Here is a 20,755-nt window from a genome sequence, read left to right as displayed (position 1 = left end):
CAAGCCTAGCTTTTTCCTAACATAAATTAACTACAATAACATAAATGTAAAATGGAATATGTCGGGGAGGAAATCTCCCCGGTCGGGTGGCGGATTGCACCCGCCCTAAATCCTAAAGAGAGGAGGGTCCTAAGCATTTTGCTTGCTACGGGACTGGTGGATCAACACACGAGAGCACGCGAGGATTTAGAGTGGTTCGGGCCGCCGGAGCGTAATACCCTACTCCACTGTGTGATGTATTGCTTGGGAGCTTGTATGAACTTGAGAGTGTCTGCCTAGAGTTGGGTCTGAGTCTGTAACTTCGCATGCCTCCCCTTTTATAGCTGAAGGGGGGCATGCACAAAGGTACTGAGCCCCGACACGTGGGCCCAGGGACATAGAGAATATAACACTTGGGACTATAAATATTTGCTGCTAGGTCAATCCTCTTGTGTCCTGTCGTCCGAGATTTATGTATCTTCGTCGTGCAGGGGAAGCTTCTTGTAGAAGGGATAACACAGTGCGCTTCTTGGCACGGGCGCACTGTTTGCCATCAGACCCAGCAGGTGCTCTGCCTGCTGGATGACCTTGACGCCGCCTGCCAACGGATGGGACGGGACACATTAAATGCTGAGAGGGCACGTCGCCCGTCGCCTGTCAGCGCAGTGGCAGGCCACGCGTCCTCTCATTAATAAATGCAGGGCTACACGGCTTTATGTTAGGCTCGGCCTGATGGCTTATGTCATGGGCCACAAGCAGCGGGCCTTCGCCTGCGCGGGGAGCGGTGAACAAGGCCTGCACATGTGTCAGCACCGGACCCCTGCATACCTCAAGGTCCTTCTCGTTCCGGAACCCTGCCGGGGTTCGGACCTGGGGGTTCGGTCTTACTGAGGCATGGTGCCTTTCCTCGCCACATGGCGCCCTTTGGCCCGCCCATCCGGTGGAGTTAGGTGCGGTCCTCCGAGCGGCCAGGAGTCGTCGCATGGGTGTGATGCCTTTATGCTGTAGGAGAGGGTACCCCTGATTTAGGGTACCGACAGTGGCCCCCGTTCCCGCCTCAGAGGAGGACGCGAGCCTGCAGGTGGGACTAGAGTCTGATTTGCGGTTGGACCGCTGCTTCCGCATGTCTGTTGCTGTGATTACTGTCGGCCCGCCTATGGCCATGCCAACTGCCGTGCCTATTCCCACGGCTGACTAACCTGTGACCGTCGAAATTAACGGCATTGTTGGGCTATGCGTGGGGCTACCTCGAGTCGCTGCACTCGTTCTGAAAAATTTACCTTTTCAGAATCCGTGACAGTCCCGAGAAGACAAGGCATTGGCGCAGGCGGCGGTGCGGCTTCTTTGCACACGATAACCGGCGCGCCGGTTACATGACGTGTGGGCCTGTGCCCCTAAATTGGACCGCTAGCTGTGGCGGAGCTGAGAGAGCGCACAGCCGTGGGACGGTTGTACGCTTCTTGCGCGACGGTTCGTCTCTTTAGCCGCTGGATACGGCGAAGATGAAGGGGCGCCTAATCGTGGGGCGATTGCATGCCCCTTGCACGGCGGTCCGCCTTCCTGACCGCTGGTTGCCCCGAAAATGAAGGGGCGCGTAACCACAGGGCAGTCACACGCTCCCTCTTAGGGTTAGTTTGCATGACATGTGGGGCCTGGCCCCTGTGTCATAAGGTGGGATCCTTGGCGCATGCCGGGGGAGACTTCACCTGTGACGCTTCAGGGGCGCGAGCGGGGAGATCTGCCTTTTAAAAAGGGGTCGATCTCCCGGGCAGTAGTCATGCCTCGTTCCTCTTGCGACCATCGCGCCCTTTCGCCTTCTGGGCCTCTAGATGGGGTGCGCTGGTGTTCTCTGGAGGGATCCGCGTCAAGGCCGTCTCTTCTGACGACTTCACCGTCGGAGAGCGCGCACTCGTGGTGGTGTCGCCGATCTTGTCTTCTTTCCGCTGCTGTTGGAGGGGTGCAACCCCATGGGAGTTGACATCCTTCCACCACCATTTGGCTTCATGGATTTTCATCGTGCAGCCCGGCTGCAGTCCCCCATCGGTGGTCACCTAGAAGGATGGCCGCCAGCCTCGTGGTGGGGAGAAGCAAGCCGGGCTGCGGCTTCCCTCCTGCCCTCAGCTTCAAAGATGTTCATCATCCTCGCTAGGGCGGAAGGCCCGTCGAGCCGGGGTTCTGCCTCCCGCGTGGGCCAGCGGCCCGCTTCTTCCTCCAGCATTCGGGGGAGGAGAGGGGTTCACCGGCCACGTGAAGGAGGCGAACTTCGGCTACGCGGGGACGGCCAGGCACAGGCGCTGACAGCTGCCGCGTGCCTGGCTCTTGTCCTGGGTGGCCCTGTCGCCGCCTCCGATGCTGCCTCCTGCTGTTTGGTCGGGGCGTGGCTGTCTGTCCACCTCACGGGCGACGGTCGCGCTGTGCGCGGGTCCGCCACATCCACGGCTTCTCCCGCGCTGTCGGTCGTACGGGGGGACCGTCCAATACGCCGTACGTTGCGGGAGTGGCGGCGACGTTCTTGGATGTTCTTGTCCTCACTCCGTGGGAGGACGGGAGCGAGGACCTCTTGTGCGGAGGTGGCCGTGGTCGTCGGTGCTGAGGTGGTGGCTGCCGCTGGTGAGGCTGCCCCTTGCAAAGGTGGTTGCCTCCGCTGTCGGGACCATCAGGGCCACCTGCCGCTGAGTCCCTGACACTTTGGCTTTAATGGCCTCGTTGTCACCCCCTGTAGGAGGACGGGGGCTAGGACCTTTCACAGCGGCGCTCACCCTGAGGTGGTCGCTGCTGCTGGCATACCGCCCGGAGCGGAGGTCGTTGTTGCTGCTGATGCAGAGATGGTCGCTGTCGCCGGCGATCCGTCGATGCAGAGGTGGTCGCCGCCGCTGGTGAGGCAACCCGGAGCTAGCTTCCAGCGCGACTCTTGTTGGTGCAGCGTAGTCCATTCCTGCAGAGATGGAGCTGGATCCCGTTTGTAAGGGAATGTAATAACATTTGCTTGAGAGAAAAATGTAATAACATATGTACGCAGGATTTTAGCCTGGGAAACCAAGTTGTGCGTCCGAACCCCCTAGATGGTGGCTTCAAGTACTAAGACACCTGCCGCAGGGCGGTGGAGTATGCAGGTTCATGGCACGGGACCAGGCTGAGCGGCTACATGGCTTTCGGACCCCCCAGGAGACAAGTGCCTGTTCTTCAAAACCGGACCTCCAGATCGTTGGACGCACAGGACTATAGTTTTAAATACTAGGACACCCGTCATGGGGTGGTGGAGTGTGCAGGGTTTTGGGTACGGAACCAGGCTAACTGGCCACACAGGCTCCGGACTACCCTATGGAATGGGCATCCGTTCCTTAGAACCGGCTCCCAGGCCTTCCCCTGTTTTTATAAAGTAATATATATTATCTATTAAACAGTATTTAACACTTATCTGTGTGTTGCCCGATCCTGTTGTTAACTTCCCTTGGTACCTGGCCCCCTGCCTGGGGTGCAGACTCAATGTGTCGAGGCTGGACACCAGCGCGTATAAAAGAGTTGTCAACGGCCTTCGGGAGGCAGTCTCAATGAGACCTGGATCTGTACACAGATTTAGCTAAAGAGCGTTAGTGATACACCCGCAGACCCCGTCATCTGGCATTTTTCATCCTTTGATACATGCTCGGGATTTGCGGTGTTTTGGCTAGGGGAAGCAAGTTGTGTGTCCGGACCCCCTGGATGGTGGTTCTAGATACTAGGACGCCTGTCACAGAGTGGTGGAACATGCAGGCCCACGGTACGGGACCAGGCTGAGCGGCTACATGGTTCCGGACCACCCCAAGAGACAAGCGTCTCTTCTGTAGTTCCGGACCCCAAGTTGTCGGACCCACATGACTTATAGCTCTAAGTACTAGGGTGCTCGTCACGGAGTGGTGGGGTGTGCAGGGTTTTGGGTACGGAACCAGGCTAACCAGCCGCACAGACTCCGGACCACCCCATGACACGAGCACTCGTTCCTCAGAGCCAGCCCCCAGGCTGTTGGGTCCCCCTGCTTTCGCATAGAGGTCCTAAACTGCAACCATGGCTGTTCAATCCAGATGTCATTATGCCTGGTGGGATGGGAGTTGGGCAGGTGGGTTAGGTAAAACACGATCAGAAACTGCAGGGTGAGACCGTGGAGCAGTAGGAAATTGCTATCATAGAGGCATATCTTGAGAGGGTAGTTTTCCTCTATAGCTAATCATGCATGGGTGCGGGCCAACAGGCCGGGTTTATGGGGGCAGACCCTACCGGGTTGGCATACCCGTGTGCACTACCTAGTTACAAAAGGGAAAAACTTCGACCCCTCAGACTTGCTCTATAGATAAAACTTATAGAGATATTTCGACACTGGGGGAGGCATTCCTTCGGTCGTAGCTGGACAGTTGCCCTTGGGTCGGGGTACTCCCATTACCATGAGGGGTCCTTCCCAGCTGGGGGAGTGTTACAGAGCCCTAATTTGGTCTGGTACCTTTGTAGGGTTAGGTCCTGACCCTGGGTTCCCCTCTGCATTTGACGAAGGAGGCCCCGCCTGTGGCTGTGGTCATTCCTCGATGAACCTGTCAGAAAGCTAGACCCGTGGGGAATCCAGATGGGTTTCCGGAGGAAGGCAATCTTCAGCTCCGTAGGCCGGGGGACATGGGATCCCGCCGGTGGTCTACCTAGTCGTCGTCGTCAGAGTGGGAGTCTTTTGCGAAGACGTCCTTCAGGTCCCCTTCGGGTGACTGATACCCGAGGTCCTGTTCAGCCGCAACCACCTCGCCGTCGTCGACCTTTTCTTTGCCAGGACGACAGCGAGGTGGGGAGCCGTCTCTGGAAGACTGCTCACGTCGCTCGCTGGCACGTTTGCTGACGCGTTTTGCGAGATCAATGATCTCGCGACACTCTGCGACGCTGTGGCGACCGTTGGGATGTACAGGGCACGAGCCGCTGTTACCCCTTTGTGGCCGTGGGCGTTTGTTGTGGTCGCCCTGGCCTCCGGTCGCGGCCGCGACGACCAGCGTGGTAGACTGCGGCTTCTCGTAGCCGCGGCCCTTCTTTTTCTTTCTGCCGTCCCGGGGGATGGCACCCGAACCTCCCGTCTGGGTGGTCCCGGTTTGTGGGGCCGAGTGCCATGCTCGGCCTTCAGCAGCTCTGGCACACTTGTCCGCCAGGGCGAAGAGCGTGGGGACAGTCTCCACATCATGTGTGGCCAGTTTCTCCAACATTTTCTTATCACGTACCCCCTGTCGGAAGGTCGTGATGATGGAGGCATCGAAAATACGAGGTATCGTACCTCGCACCTTAGTGAAGCGGGAGATGAACTTCCAGAGGGTCTCCCCTGGCTCCTGCCTCACAACATGGAGGTGGGCCTCCACACCGTGCTGCTGATAAGCACTGGCGAAGTTCGCCACGAACCACGCACAGAGCTCTTCCCAGGAGTAGATTGATCTTGGGGTGAGGTTCATGAGCCAAGTCCGGGTAGGACTAGACAAGGCGACATGAAAATATGTCGCCATTACGGCGGTGTTTCCACCTGCTGTCGTGATGGCGGTGACATATACTTGCAGGAATTCCGATGGGTTCGTTGTCCCATCGTATTTTTCCGGCAGGTATGGCCGGAACTTGGGCGGCCATGACGTCGTGCGAAGATGGTCAGCGTGGGCGGCGTAGCCCACGCCGGTCAAGGGGACACCCGTTTGGGACCGGGCGCCCACTAGTGTCTGCGGTGCCTCCGCAGCAAAATCTTGGTCGAGGTTGCGACCCTCAACGTTTGTCGGCGCTCATGCGCCCTTTCCAAAGAGACCCAGGCGTCTTCTCCCGTACGCCTACGGTTGAGCTCTGCCCGGAGGTCATTGGTCTGTGCACCCCTTACGGAGGGCGAGCGCACAGACGCCGTCGCCTCGCGTTGGCGCCGGGATGACCGAGGCCTCGACCTGGCCGAAGTAGAATGTGCCATGCCGAGCAGTCGGTCGACGTCGTCGCGCCACTGCTTCATGGCCCCCAGTGATGCCGTAGAGCTAGGGGGTGGTGTAGCAACTCTCTGGCCATAGACAGCACTGTAGGCGCTGCCCTCGACGGAGTCCGGGACGCCTGCGCTGGCGTGTGCTGCTGTACGGCGTGCACGACAACAATCCTAGAGTCGGGGCGGTCGGACACTCATGGCGCGGAGGATGCAACCTCCTGCTCCATCACGAAATCCTCTGAAGTTTCGGTGCGGTGCTCGATGATCCGCACCATCATGCTGAGCGAGGAAACAAGCAAAAACTTGAAGCCTGGCCCCTACCTGGCGCGCCAAATGTCGGGGAGGAAATCTCCCCGGCCGGGTGGCGGATTGCACCCGCCCTAAATCCTAAAGAGAGGAGGGGCCTAAGCGTTTTGCTTGCTACGGGACTGGTGGATCAAAACACGAGAGCACGCGAGGATTTAGAGTGGTTCGGGCCGCTGGAGCGTAATACCCTACTCCACTGTGTGATGTATTGCTTGGGAGCTTGTATGAACTTGAGAGTGTCTGCCTAGAGTTGGGTCTGAGTCTGTAACGTCGCATGCCTCCCCTTTTATAGCTGAAGGGGGGCATGCACAAAGGTACTGAGCCCCGACACGTGGGCCCAGGGACATAGAGAATATAACACTTGAGACTATAAATATTTGCTGCTAGGTCAATCCTCTTGTGTCCTGTCGTCCGAGATCTGTGTATCTTCGGCGTGCAGGGGAAGCTTCTTGTAGAAGGGATAACACAGTGCGCTGCTTGGCACGGGCGCACTGTTTGCCAGCAGACCCAGCAGGCGCGCCGCCTACTGGATGACCTTGACACCTCCTGCCAGCGGATGGGACGGGACACATTAAATGCTGAGAGGGCACGTCGCCCGTTGCCTGTCAGCGCAGTGGCAGGTGGCGCGTCCTCTCCTTAATAAATGCAGGGGCTACACGGCTTTACGTCAGGCTCAGCCCGATGGCTTATGTCATGGGCCACAAGCAGCGGGCCTTCGCCTGCGCGGGGAGCAGTGAACAAGGCCTGCACACGTGTCAGCACCGGACCCCTGCATACCCGAAGGTCCTTCTCGTTCCGGAACCCTGCCGGGGTTCGGACCTACCCCGGGGCTCCGGACCTGTATGTATACACGGGCCCGGCGACCTTATGTGGGGGTCGGTCTTACTGAGGCATGGTGCCTTTCCTCGCCACATGGCGCCCTTTGGCCCGCCCATCCGGTGGAGTTAGGCGCGGTCCTCCGCGCGGCCAGGAGTTGTTGCATGGGTGCGATGCCTTTATGCTGTAAGAGGGGGTACCCCTGATTTAGGGTACCAACAGAATATTATGCTATTAAATATACTATCGGGGACCATAATTAGGGGTACCCTCAAGACGCCTAATTATCAGCTGGTAACCCCCATCAGCATAAAGCTGCAGAGGCCTGATGGGTGCGATTAAGTCAGGGATCAGTCCATACGAGCGACTCGATCACGCCTCGCCCGAGCCTAGCCTCGGGCAAGGGCAGCCGACCCCGAGGGATTTCCGTCTCGCCCGAGGCCCCCCTTTAACGGCGGACACATCTCCGGCTCGCCCGAGGCCTTGCCTTCGCTAAGAAGCAACCCTGACTAAATCGCCGCACCGACCGACCGAGTCGCAGGAGCATTTAACGCAAAGGTAGCCTGACACCTTTATCCTGACGCGCGCCCCCGGTAGAGCCGAAGTGACCGCCGTCACTTCGCCGCTCCACTGACCGGTCTGACAGAAGGACAGCGCCGCCTGCGCCACTCCGACTGCAGTGCCACTTGACAGAGTGAGACTGACAGGCAGTCAGGCCTTGCCAAAGGCGCCATAGGAAACTCCGCTCCGCCCGACCCAGGGCTCGGACTCGGGCTAAGCCCCGGAAGACGGCGAACTCCACTCCGCCCGACCCAGGGCTCGGACTCAGGCTAAGCCCCGGAAGACGGCGAACTCCGCTCCGCCCGACCCAGGGCTCGGACTCGGGCTAAGCCCCGGAAGACGGTGAACTCCGCTCCGCCCGACCCAGGGCTCGGACTCGGGCTAAGCCCCGGAAGACGGCGAACTCCGCTCCGCCCGACCCAGGGCTCGGACTCGGGCTAAGCCCCAGAAGACGGCGAACTCCGCTCTGCCCGACCCAGGGCTCGGACTCGGGCTAAGCCCCGGAAGACGGCGAACTCCGCTCCGCCCGACCCAGGGCTCGGACTCGGGCTCAGCCCCAGAAGACGACGAACTCCGCTTCGCCCGACCCTAGGGCTCGGACTCCGCCCTGGCCTCTGCCGAACAACCTTTGCCTCGCCCGACCCAGGGGGACGTCAGCAAGGACTCAACCGCTCCGACAGCTGTCCCTCCGCCAGGCTCCGTTGCTCCTCCGACAGCCACGACATCACACCAGCAGGGTGCCAAGATCTCTCCGGCTGCCACATTGGCATGTACTTAGGGCGCTAGCTCTCCCTCCGCTAGACACGTAGCACTCTGCTACATCCCCATTGTACACCTGGAAACTCTCCTTACGCCTATAAAAGGAAGGACCAGGGCCTTCTTAGAGAAGGTTGGCCGCGCGGGGACGAGGACGGGACAGGCGCTCTCTTGGGGCCGCTCGCTTCCCTCACCCGCGTGGACGCTTGTAACCCCCTACTGCAAGCGCACCCGACCTGGGCGCGGGACGAACACGAAGGCCGCGGGATTTCCACCTCTCTCACGCCCGTCTCCGGCCACCTCGCTTCCCCCTTCGCGCTCGCCCACGCGCTCGACCCATCTGGGCTGGGGCACTCGGCACACTCACTCGTCGGCTTTGGGACCCCCCGGTCTCGAGACGCCGACAGTTGGCGCGCCAGGTAGGGGCCTGCTGCGTGCTGACGAACAACTTCCCGTCAAGCTCCAGATGGGCAGTCTCCGGCAACCTTTCCGGCCCGGGACGGTGCTCCGTTTCGGGAGTCTTGAGTTCATGTCCTTCGACGGCAGCTACGACATGATACTCCTTCCACCGCCGCGCGACAACGACAATGGCGGCCGACAACCCGCCCGCCGGCGGCGGAATCGACGACATCTTCCCCGCGTGGTGGAAGAACAACATTCGAGCTCGCCCCGTCCTCTCCCCCGCCAACGGAGGAGGAGGCGGGGCAACCAAGGCCAAGCAAGAGGCCGCGCTTCGTCGGCTGTCGAGCGAATCGACGTCCCCAGCGCCCCAACGGGGGGCGCGTCGGGCGACGACCTCGCGTTTGAGACGAAGGCGAGCGCCGTTCCCCCGTGACACACCAATCCCGAGCAAGTGGACGACGCCAGCGCGCTCGCGGAGAGCTTGCAGGACGTCGCCCTCGTACCTGAGACGACGGTGCAATCAGTCCCCGATGTGACTATGTCGCTCCTCGTCGACCAAAAGGTAATGACTGATTCCCATCCTACGTCATTTCGACTCGGCCTCAACCCGCCTAGCGACCTCGCTTTGGCAGGCGCTCTCGTTGAGGCGACTGCAACCCCTCTGGGGTTTCGTATGCGGTCGCCTTGGGACCGATTGACGGACGTCTCGACCTACGGGCCCTCTGGGTCCGAGGAAGATGACGATCCCAGCATCTGTTGGGATTTCTCTGGATTTGGCAACCCCAGTGCCATGCGGGACTTTATGACCGCATATGACTACTGCCTCTCCGACTGCTCCAACGGAAGCCACAGCCTTGACGACGAGGACTGCGGCCCAAGCCGCGAATGTTTCCACGTCGAGCTAGGGGATCCCTCCGAAGGCAACCATCTCAGCATGCCGGAGGATGGTGATCTCCCTAGGCCGGTGCCTCGCGCTGACATCCCGCGGGAGCTAGCTGTGGTCCCCGTTCCGGCAGGGGGTCACGACCCACAGCTCGAGCAAGTCCGCGGGGCGCAGGCCAGGCTCGACGAGGGAGCAGGAGCGCTTGAGTCGATCCGCCGGGACGTCGGGCAGGTATGGGCGGGCCAACCCCCGGCCGGAGAAATACGTCACCTGCCCCAGGGTTTCCAGCACCGCGTCGCCAACGACGTCAGGGTCAGGCCGCCACCCGCATCCAGCGGGGTCGGTCAGAACCTGGCAGCCGCAGTGATGCTCCTCCGCGCGATGCCGGAGCCATCAACCACCGAGGGTCGGTGAATCCAGGGAGAGCTCAAGAATCTCCTGGAAGGCGTTGCGGCCCGACGGGCCGAGAGCTCTGCCTCCCGAAGGCAGGGATACCCCTCGGAACCTCATGCCGCGACTTCCCGATTCATGCGGGAAGCCTCGGTCTACACCGGGCGCACGCGCAACACCGCGCCTGCGGCCCCGGGCCACCTCAGCAACGAGCACCATCGTCGCGACCGTCGGGCCCACCTCGACGAAAGGGTGCGCCGAGGCTACCACCCCAGGCGTGGGGGACGCTACGACAGCGGGGAGGATCGGAGTCCCTCGCCCGAACCACCCGGTCCGCAGGCCTTCAGTCGGGCCATCCGACGGGCGCCGTTCCCGACCCGGTTCCGACCCCCGACTACTATCACAAAGTACTCGGGGGAAACAAGACCGGAACTGTGGCTCGCAGACTACCGCCTGGCCTGCCAACTGGGTGGAACGGACGACGACAACCTCGTCATCCGCAACCTTCCCCTGTTCCTCTTCGACACTGCTCGCGCCTGGTTGGAGCACCTGCATCCGGGGCAGATCTCCAACTGGGATGACTTGGTCCAAGCCTTCGCCGGCAATTTCCAGGGCACGTACGTGCGCCCCGGAAATTCCTGGGACCTCCGAAGCTGCCGGCAACAGCCAGGAGAGTCTCTTCGGGACTACATCCGGCGATTCTCGAAGCAACGCACCGAGCTGCCCAACATCACCGACTCGGATGTCATCGGCGCGTTCCTTGCCGGCACCACCTGCCGCGACCTGGTGAGTAAGTTGGGTCGCAGGACCCCCACCAGGGCGAGCGAGCTGATGGACATCGCCACCAAGTTCGCCTCTGGCCAGGAGGCAGTCGAGGCTATCTTCCGAAAGGACAAGCAGCCCCAGGGCCGCCCATCGGAAGAGGCTCCCGAGGCGTCTACTCCGTGCGGCGCCAAGAAGAAAGGCAAGAAGAAGTCGCAAGCGAAACGCGGCGCCGCCGACGCGGACCTTGTCGCCGCCGCCGAGTACAAGAACCCTCGGAAGCCCCCCGGAGGTGCTAACCTCTTCGACAAGATGCTCAAGGAGCCGTGCCCCTATCATCAGGGGCCCGTCAAGCACACCCTCGAGGAGTGCGTCATGCTTCGGCGCCACTTCCACAGGGTCGGGCCACCCGCAGAGGGTGGCAGGGCCCGCGACGACGACAAAAAGGAAGATCACCAAGCAGGAGAGTTCCCCGAGGTCCGCGACTGCTTCATGATCTACGGTGGGCATGCGGCGAATGCCTCGGCTCGGCATCGCAAGCAAGAGCGCCGGGAGGTCTGCTCGGTGAAGGTGGCGGCGCCAGTCTACCTAGACTGGTCCGACAAGCCCATCACCTTCGACCAAGCTGACCACCCCGACCACGTGCCGAGCCCGGGGAAATACCCGCTCGTCGTCGACCCCATCGTCGGCGACGTCAGGCTCACCAAGGTCCTGATGGACGGGGGCAGCTGCCTCAACATCATCTACGCCGAGACCCTCAGGCTCCTACGCGTCGATCTGTCCTCCGTCCGAGCAGGCGCTGCGCCCTTCCACGGGATCATTCCTGGGAAGCGCGTCCAGCCCCTCGGACGACTCGACCTTCCCGTCTGCTTCGGAACACCCTCCAACTTCCGAAGGGAGACTTTGACGTTCGAGGTGGTCGGGTTCCGAGGAACCTACCATGCGGTACTGGGGAGGCCATGCTACGCGAAGTTCATGGCCATCCCCAACTACACCTACCTGAAGCTCAAGATGTCGGGCCCCAACAGGGTCATCACCGTCGGCCCCACGTACAAACACGCGTTCGAATGCGACGTGGAGTGCGTGGAGTACGCCGAGGCCCTCGCCGAGTCCGAGGCCCTCATCGCCGACCTGGAGAACCTCTCCAAAGAGGTGCCAGACGTGAAGCGTCATGCCGGCAACTTTGAGCCAGCGGAGACGGTTAAGTCCGTCCCTCTCGACCCCAGTGGCGACACCTCCAAGCAGATCCGGATCGGTTCCGGGCTCGACCCCAAATAGGAAGCAGTGCTCGTCGACTTTCTCCGCGCAAACGCCGACGTCTTTGCGTGGAGTCCCTCGGACATGCCCGACATACCGAGGGATGTCGCCGAGCACTCGCTGGATATTTGGGCCGGAGCCCGTCCCGTCAGGCAGCCTCTGCGCCGATTCGACGAGGAGAAGCGCAGAGTGATAGGCGAGGAGATCCACAAGCTAATGGCAGCAGGGTTCATCAAAGAGGTATTCCATCCCGAATGGCTTGCCAACCCTGTGCTTGTGAGGAAGAAAGGGGGGAAATGGCGGATGTGTGTAGACTACACTGGTCTCAACAAAGCATGTCCGAAGGTTCCCTACCCTCTACCTCGCATCGATCAAATCGTGGATTCCACTGCTGGGTGCGAAACCCTGTCCTTCCTCGATGCCTACTCAGGGTATCACCAAATCCGGATGAAAGAGTCCGACCAGCTCGCGACTTCTTTCATCACGCCCTTCGGCATGTACTGCTATGTCACCATGCCGTTCGGTTTGAGGAATGCGGGCGCGACGTACCAGCGGTGCATGAACCATGTGTTCGGCGAACACATCGGTCGCACAGTCGAGGCCTACGTCGATGACATCGTAGTCAAGATAAGGAAGGCTTCCGATCTCCTCTCCGACCTTGAAGTGACATTACGATGTCTCAAAGCGAAAGGCGTCAAGCTCAATCCCGAGAAGTGTGTCTTCGGGGTGCCCCGGGGCATGCTCTTGGGGTTCATTGTCTCTGAGCGAGGCATCGAAGCCAACCCGGAGAAGATCGCAGCTATCACCAGCATGGGGCCCATCGAGGACTTAAAAGGCGTGCAGAGGGTCATGGGATGTCTCGCGGCCCTGAGCCGCTTCATCTCACGCCTCGGCGAAAGAGGTCTGCCTCTGTACCGCCTCTTAAGGAAGGTCGAGTGTTTCGCTTGGACCCCTGAGGCCGAGGAAGCTCTCGGGAACCTGAAGGCGCTCCTTACAAAGGCGCCTATCTTGGTGCCCCCAGCTGATGGAGAAGCCCTCTTGGTCTACGTCGCCGCGACCACTCAGGTGGTTAGCGCCGCGATTGTGGTCGAGAGGCAAGAAGAGGGGCATGCATTGCCCGTTCAGAGGCCAGTTTACTTCGTCAGCGAGGTACTGTCCGAAACCAAGATCCGCTACCCACAAGTTCAGAAGCTGCTGTATGCAGTGATCCTGACGAGGCGAAAGTTGCGACATTACTTCGAGTCTCATCCGGTAACTGTGGTGTCATCCTTCCCCCTGGGGGAGATCATCCAGTGCCGAGAGGCCTCGGGCAGGATCGCAAAGTGGGCAGTGGAAATCATGGGCGAGACAATCTCGTTCGCCCCTCGGAAGGCCATCAAGTCCCAGGTGTTGGCGGACTTCGTAGCCGAATGGGTCGACACCCAGCTGCCGACGGCTCCGATCCAACCGGAGCTCTGGACCATGTTTTTCGACGGGTCGCTGATGAAGACGGGAGCCGGCGCGGGCCTGCTCTTCATCTCGCCCCTCGGGAAACACCTACGCTACGTGCTACGCCTCCATTTCCCGGCGTCCAACAATGTGGCTGAGTACGAGGCTCTGGTCAACGGGTTGCGGATCGCCATCGAGCTAGGGGTCAGACGCCTCGACGCCCGCGGTGACTCGCAGCTCGTCATCGACCAAGTCATGAAGAACTCCCACTGCCGCGACCCGAAGATGGAGGCCTACTGCGATGAGGTTCGGCGCCTGGAAGACAAGTTCTACGGGCTCGAGCTTAACCACATCGCTCGGCGCTACAACGAGACTGCGGACGAGCTGGCAAAAATAGCCTCGGGGCGAACGACGGTTCCCCCGGACGTCTTCTCCCAGGATCTGCATCAACCCTCCGTCAAGATCAACGACACACCCGAGCCCGAGGCAACCTCGGTCCAGCCCGAGGTACCCTCGGCTCAGCCCGAGGCGTCCTCGGTTCAGCCCGAGGTACCCTCGGCCCCCGAGGGCGAGGCACTGCACGTCGAGGAGGAGCAGAACGGGGCCACGCCTGATCGAAATTGGCAGACCTCGTACCTGCAATATCTACGCCAAGGAGAGCTACCCCTCGACCAAGCCGAGGCTCGGCGGGTGGCGCGACGCGCCAAGTCGTTCGTCTTGCTGGGCGATGAGGAGGAGCTCTACCACCGCAGCCCCTCGGGCATCCTCCAGCGATGCATCTCCATCGCCGAAGGTCAGGAACTTCTGCAAGAAATACACTCGGGGGCTTGCGGCCATCATGCAGCGCCTCGAGCCCTTGTCGGGAATGCTTTCCGGCAAGGCTTCTACTGGCCAACGGCGGTGGCTGACGCCACTAGAATTGTCTGCACCTGCGAAGGGTGCCAATTCTATGCGAAGCAGACCCACCTGCCCGCTCAGGCTCTGCAGACGATACCCATCACCTGGCCCTTTGCAGTGTGGGGTCTGGACCTCGTCGGTCCCTTGCAGAAGGCGCCCGGGGGCTACACGCACCTGCTGGTCGCCATCGACAAATTCTCCAAGTGGATCGAGGTCCGACCCCTGAACAGCATCATGTCCGAGCAGGCGGTGGCATTCTTCACCAACATCATCCATCGCTTCGGGGTCCCAAACTCCATCATCACCGACAACGGTACCCAGTTCACCGGCAGAAAATTCTTGGATTTTTGTGAGGATCACCACATCCGGGTGGACTGGGCCACCGTGGCTCATCCCATGTCGAATGGGCAAGTAGAGCGTGCCAACGGCATGATTCTACAAGGGCTCAAGCCCCGGATTTACAACGACCTCAACAAGTTCGGCAAGCGATGGATGAAGGAACTCCCCTCGGTGGTCTGGAGCCTGAGGACAACGCTGAGCCGAGCCACGGGTTTCACGCCGTTCTTCCTGGTCTACGGGGCCGAGGCCATCTTGCCCACTAACCTGGAATACGGCTCCCCGAGGACGAGGGCCTACAACGATCAAAGCAACCAAGCTAGCCGAGAAGAATCGCTGGACCAGCTGGAAGAGGCTCGGGACAAGGCCTTACTACACTCGGCGCGGTACCAGCAGTCCCTGCGATGCTACCACGCCCGAGGGGTCCGGCCCCGAGACCTCCAGGTGGGCGACCTGGTGCTTCGGCTGCGACAAGACGCCCGAGGGAGGCACAAGCTCACGCCCCCCTGGGAGGGGCCATTCGTCATCGCCAAAGTTCTGAAGCCCGGAACGTACAAGCTGGCCAACAATCAAGGCGAGATCTACGGCAACGCTTGGAACATCCAACAGCTACGTCGCTTCTACCCTTAAGATGTTTTCAAGTTGTTCATATACCTCGCACCCACGCAAAGTTTAGTCATCAAGGAAGGGTCGGCCTCGCCTCGGCAAAGCCCGACCCTCCCTCGGGGGCTAAAAGGGGGGGGGGGACCCCCTCTGCGTCGAAATTTTCCTCGAAAAAAGATCTCTTTTAGCAGAATATCTTTCGTGCTTTTTGACTACTTCGAAAAGCGGATCCTGAAAACGACGGAGTACACGTAAGCAGCCAAGGCTGACCGAGCCGAGGGACTCCTACGCCTCCGGGATACGGATACCTCACTCATCACCTTCTGCGATAAGTAACTCGCGTTCGGATAAAGTGATTCCGCGGACCGAACAAGTCTTTACGTTCGGAAGCTCTTCTGCCGAAGCGGTCCTTCAAGCCTTCTCGACTGAATCGGTGACAGGGCCTCATGGACGGGTGAAAGTACGCGTAAGCGGCAAGGTCGACCGAGCCGAGGGACTCCCACACCTCCGGGATACGGATACCTCACTCATCACCTTCCGCGAGAAGCAACTCTCGCTCGCACAAACATCCCTGTTACCGACAAAAAAGTCCAGATGCTCGAAATAAGAGGAAAGGAGACACAGCTTTACAACGCAGCAAGGGTGTGTTTTCTGGCCTCAGCGGCCGCAGAAGGCACACGCTACAAGACAATCTGATCCCGCAGGCTCGGATCTTCACGCTGGAAGGGGGCTGTAGCACCCTCGGCATCGACGACACCTTCAGCGAGGTCCGACCCAGCCTCAGACGGCGACGCGGTCCAGGGACTTCTCCGGGAACCCGGCCCGAGCAGGCGGCTCGGCCGGTTTTCCCAGGGGCCTCGGCCAACCATCTTCCAAGGGCGCCAGCCCGGTCCGAGGCCTCGGCTGATCAACTCCGGCATCGGTCCCGCTGACGGACAACCCGGCTAGGCTCCGGCCAACCAGGTTTTCATTTTCGAGCCAACTCCGCCTCTGTTCGTGCTGATATCGCTACCCCTGGCCTCGGCTCGTTGAAGAGCGGCCAAGGGGTCTCTTTAACTAAGCTAGAGGAGCCTCAGACAACAAGGCCGATCGAGCCGAGGGACTCCTACGCCTCCGGGATACGGATACCTCACTCGTCACCTTGACACGGGGCGACTCATGCTTGGTGAAGCGGTTCAGATAATCAACAGGCGAGACTTAGTGCTCGAAAATGAGGAAAAGACACGGCTCCGTGCCAAAATTACATACATGTTCAGGCCTCGACAGCCACAATGAACAAAGACACCGGCATTCAAAGTGCCCTTACAAACGGAACTCTGGTTCCATCCCCGCGGGTATGAGCAACCTCGAGCCTGCGGGGCGACGAACGTCGGGAGGCTCGCCAGCGACCTCTGCGGCAGCAGCCATGGTCCCGGGTGGACGCGGCCACCAGAGGGCTCACGTTCGCGGTCCCGTTCAAGGGACGCGAACCAGCTATTAAAGCCAAAGAGCGGGCCGCTCCCAAGCGCACCGGCAGATCCTCGCTGCCGTCCTCGCCGCGAATGCGAGGGAAAGGACGGAATGTTGCATCCTAGCTGGGCAGCAACAGTTCACCTTCCCCGGCATGACTGGAGGACGTCTCCGTCGCAGCGCGGGAGGACGATTGCCACCACCAGAAGCTAGAAGAAGAGGTGGTCCGCCGACCCGCGCAGGAGGTAGAGCCCCGGCTCGCCTCGCTCCCCGCCCCAGCGAGGATGACGAACACCCCCGATGCTGAGGGCGAGATCACAGCCTGGCTTGCCTCTCCCCATCCAGGAGCTGGAGGTCACCGTCTTGGGTGACCACCAGCGGAGGGGAGCAACCGGGTTGTGTGATGAAAATCCTTGAAGCCGAACGATGGCTGAAAGGTACCAACTCCCACGGAGTTGCGTTCCTCCAACGACGAGGCGAAAAGACGGCGGGTACCCCCCATCCGGGGGCTTGGAAGGTGGAAAGACGCGACGCATAAGGGAGGAAGAAGACATGGTCGCCTTCCGAAAGGGGTCGCCCTCCTTTTAAAAGGCAACTCTCCCTACGTGCGCCCCCAAACGTCACGGGCTGAGTCTTCTCCAACACGCTCCAAGGCCCTCCCCTGCGGTGCGGGGGCTGGGTCCCGCATGTCATGCAAACCGGCTCAGAGCAGAAGAAGCCAAACCGCCGCGCGTGGTGCACACAACCGCCCAGCAGTTACAAGCGACCCCCCACTTTTGCCCAGACCAACGGGCGGAAGGGGCGGGCAGCCATGCAGGCAGCATGCAATCGCGCCAGGTGGACGCGCTTCTCCGACTCCCAACACGCAGGCATGGAGGCCCAGGCCCACGCGTCACGCAACCAGCGCGCCAGATGCTGCATGCAAGCAACTGCACCGCCACTTGCGCCACCACCACGCCTCTTCGGTTGCGGAACCAATACCGCGACTCGAGGCAGCCCAGCGCACGACCCAGCAGCGCCAGCCTGGCGCGACGGTCAATGCAGCCGAAAGTGGGCCGGCAGTAATGACGGTGGCAGGCGGGCGGGAGCGGCGGTCACGTCGTCGGCCAGACTCACGTCCCATCCGGGGGCAGCAAGAGAACCCCCTCTCACGGCGTGAAGACAGGGCGCCCGTGATCCGTTCCTCGAACGGCTCGCGCACGCGCAACGGGCCGCCCTGCCAACAACTCACCCCGTCGCATTAACTCCGCGGCGGGACAGGCGGCGCTTCTGGCGGGAGAAGCGGGCGACGCTTCGCCTTCGCCGTAATAACCGCGCCAAAAAAGGTACGCCACGTCGATCGATTTCGTATCCTTTTCCTTTTTTCCTCTTTCTCTATCTCTTGCAACAGGGACCGGGAAAGGGGGATACCCCGAAAAGGATCCTTCCCTATGAAGGAACCGGGCTCCGAGCCCCCCTATTGATCAGAGGTTCGAAGGCTGGCCCTCCGAGGGGTTCAACAGTCGCCTCAGATCGCGTGGGCCCTACACCCACTACTGGTCAGAGGTTCGAAGGCCGGCCCCCCGAAGGGCTCCACGGCCGCCTCAGGCTACTCGGGCTCCGCGCCCATTACTGATCAGGGGTTCGAAGGCTGGCCCCCGAAGGGTTCACAGTCGCCTCAGACGCCGAGCGAGGGATGACCAGGGGTACGTTCGATACATAACCAAGGCTCGGGCTGTGCTCCCGAGGTACCCTAGGACATTTCTGAGACCAGCGGGAGCGATCTTGTAACGGAATCCCATCGGAGGGAGGCATCGAGCCCTCGGACCCCGTCGCCAGGGGACCGGGTCCGGCAGATCACCCGCAGGTACTTTTGGGCGTGCCTCTGGGCCCCTAGCCGACCCCCAACGAACGGGGCACGGACGTCCACTCGGATTACCCGCTTGCAGCTCACCGGAGACACCATGTTCGGTGCCCATCGAGGGTAACATGGCGCTCTCCCCCCTCCTCCTTGCGGAAAGGCGACGTAGGGGCGTATGTAAAAAAGCTGAGTCTGTCCCTGATCGTCCCCTCGCCCTGTGCGGAGGCTCGGGGGCTGCTCTCGCAAAACCGGCTCCGGCCGAACCGTTGACAGCGTCAACATACCAGCCCGAGAACTTGGGCCCCGACCGTGCACCCGGGCTACGGCCAGTTCGCATGAGGGAACAACCAGACCAGCCGAAGCATTACGCAAGGCATCAAGACCTCGGGGGAGTGAAACCACTCCTCCGAGGCCTCGGGGGCTACACCCGGTGGGTGCGCTCGCGCGCACCCACCAGAACAAAATGCAACCGAGAAAGGCTGGTCCCCTTGCAAAAAAGTGCGACGAAAGCCTCCAAGCGAGTGCTAACACTCCCTTCGAGGCTCGGGGGCTACTGTCGGGGACCATAATTAGGGGTACCCTCAAGACGCCTAATTCTCAGCTGGTAACCCCCATCAGCATAAAGCTGCAGAGGCCTGATGGGTGCGATTAAGTCAGGGATCAGTCCATACGAGCGACTCGATCACGCCTCGCCCGAGCCTAGCCTCGGGCAAGGGCAGCCAACCCCGAGGGATTTTCGTCTCGCCCGAGGCCCCCCTTTAACGGCGGACACATCTCCGGCTCGCCCGAGGCCTTGCCTTCGCTAAGAAGCAACCCTGACTAAATCGCCGCACCGACCGACCGAGTCGCAGGAGCATTTAACGCAAAGGTAGCCTAACACCTTTATCCTGACGCGCGCCCCCCGGCAGAGCCGAAGTGACCGCCGTCACTTCGCCACTCCACTGACCGGTCTGACAGAAGGACAGCGCCGCCTGCGCCACTCCGACTGCAGTGCCACTTGACAGAGTGAGACTGACAGGCAGTCAGGCCTTGCCAAAGGCGCCATAGGAAACTCCGCTCTGCCCGGCCCAGGGCTCGGACTCGGGCTAAGCCCCGGAAAGACGGCGAACTCCGCTCCGCCCGACCCAGGGCTCGGACTCGGGCTAAGCCCCGGAAGACGGCGAACTCCGCTCCGCCCGACCCAGGGCTCGGACTCGGGCTAAGCCCCAGAAGACGGCGAACTCCGCTCCGCCCGACCCAGGGCTCGGACTCGGGCTAAGCCCCGGAAGACGGCGAACTCCGCTCCGCCCGACCCAGGGCTCGGACTCGGGCTAAGCCCCAGAAGATGGCGAACTCCGCTCTGCCCGACCCAGGGCTCGGACTCGGGCTAAGCCCCGGAAGACGGCGAACTCCGCTCCGCCCGACCCAGGGCTCGGACTCGGGCTCAGCCCCAGAAGACGACAAACTCCGCTTCGCCCGACCCCAGGGCTCGGACTCCGCCCTGGCCTCTGCCGAACAACCTCCGCCTCGCCCGACCCAGGGGCTCGGGCTCAGCCTCGGCCATGGAAGATAGACTCGACCTCGGCTTCGGAGGAGCCTCCACGTCGCCCTACCTAGGGCACAGGCCAGCCACGTCAACAGGAAGCGCCATCATCACCCTACCCCGAGCCGACTCGGGCCGCAGAGAACAAGACCGGTGTCCCATCTGGCTAGCTCCGCCAGATAGGCAATGATGGCGCCCCGCTAGCCCTGTGACGACAGCGGCTCTCAGCTCCCTTACGGAAGCAGGGGGACGTCAGCAAGGACTCAACCGCTCCGACAGCTGTCCCTCCGCCAGGCTCCGTTGCTCCTCCGACAGCCACGACATCACACCAGCAGGGTGCCAAGATCTCTCCGGCTGCCACATTGGCATGTACTTAGGGCGCTAGCTCTCCCTCCGCTAGACACGTAGCACTCTGCTACATCCCCATTGTACACCTGGATCCTCTCCTTACGCCTATAAAAGGAAGGACCAGGGCCTTCTTAGAGAAGGTTGGTCGCGCGGGGACGAGGACGGGACATGCGCTCTCTTGGGGCCGCTCGCTTCCCTCACCCGCGTGGACGCTTGTAACCCCCTACTGCAAGCGCACCCGACCTGGGCGCGGGACGAACACGAAGGCCGCGG

This window comes from Zea mays, chromosome 2 (assembly GCF_902167145.1).
Source record: "Zea mays cultivar B73 chromosome 2, Zm-B73-REFERENCE-NAM-5.0, whole genome shotgun sequence".
Classification (NCBI taxonomy): Eukaryota; Viridiplantae; Streptophyta; class Magnoliopsida; order Poales; family Poaceae; genus Zea; species Zea mays.
This window is presented reverse-complemented; position numbering follows the sequence as displayed.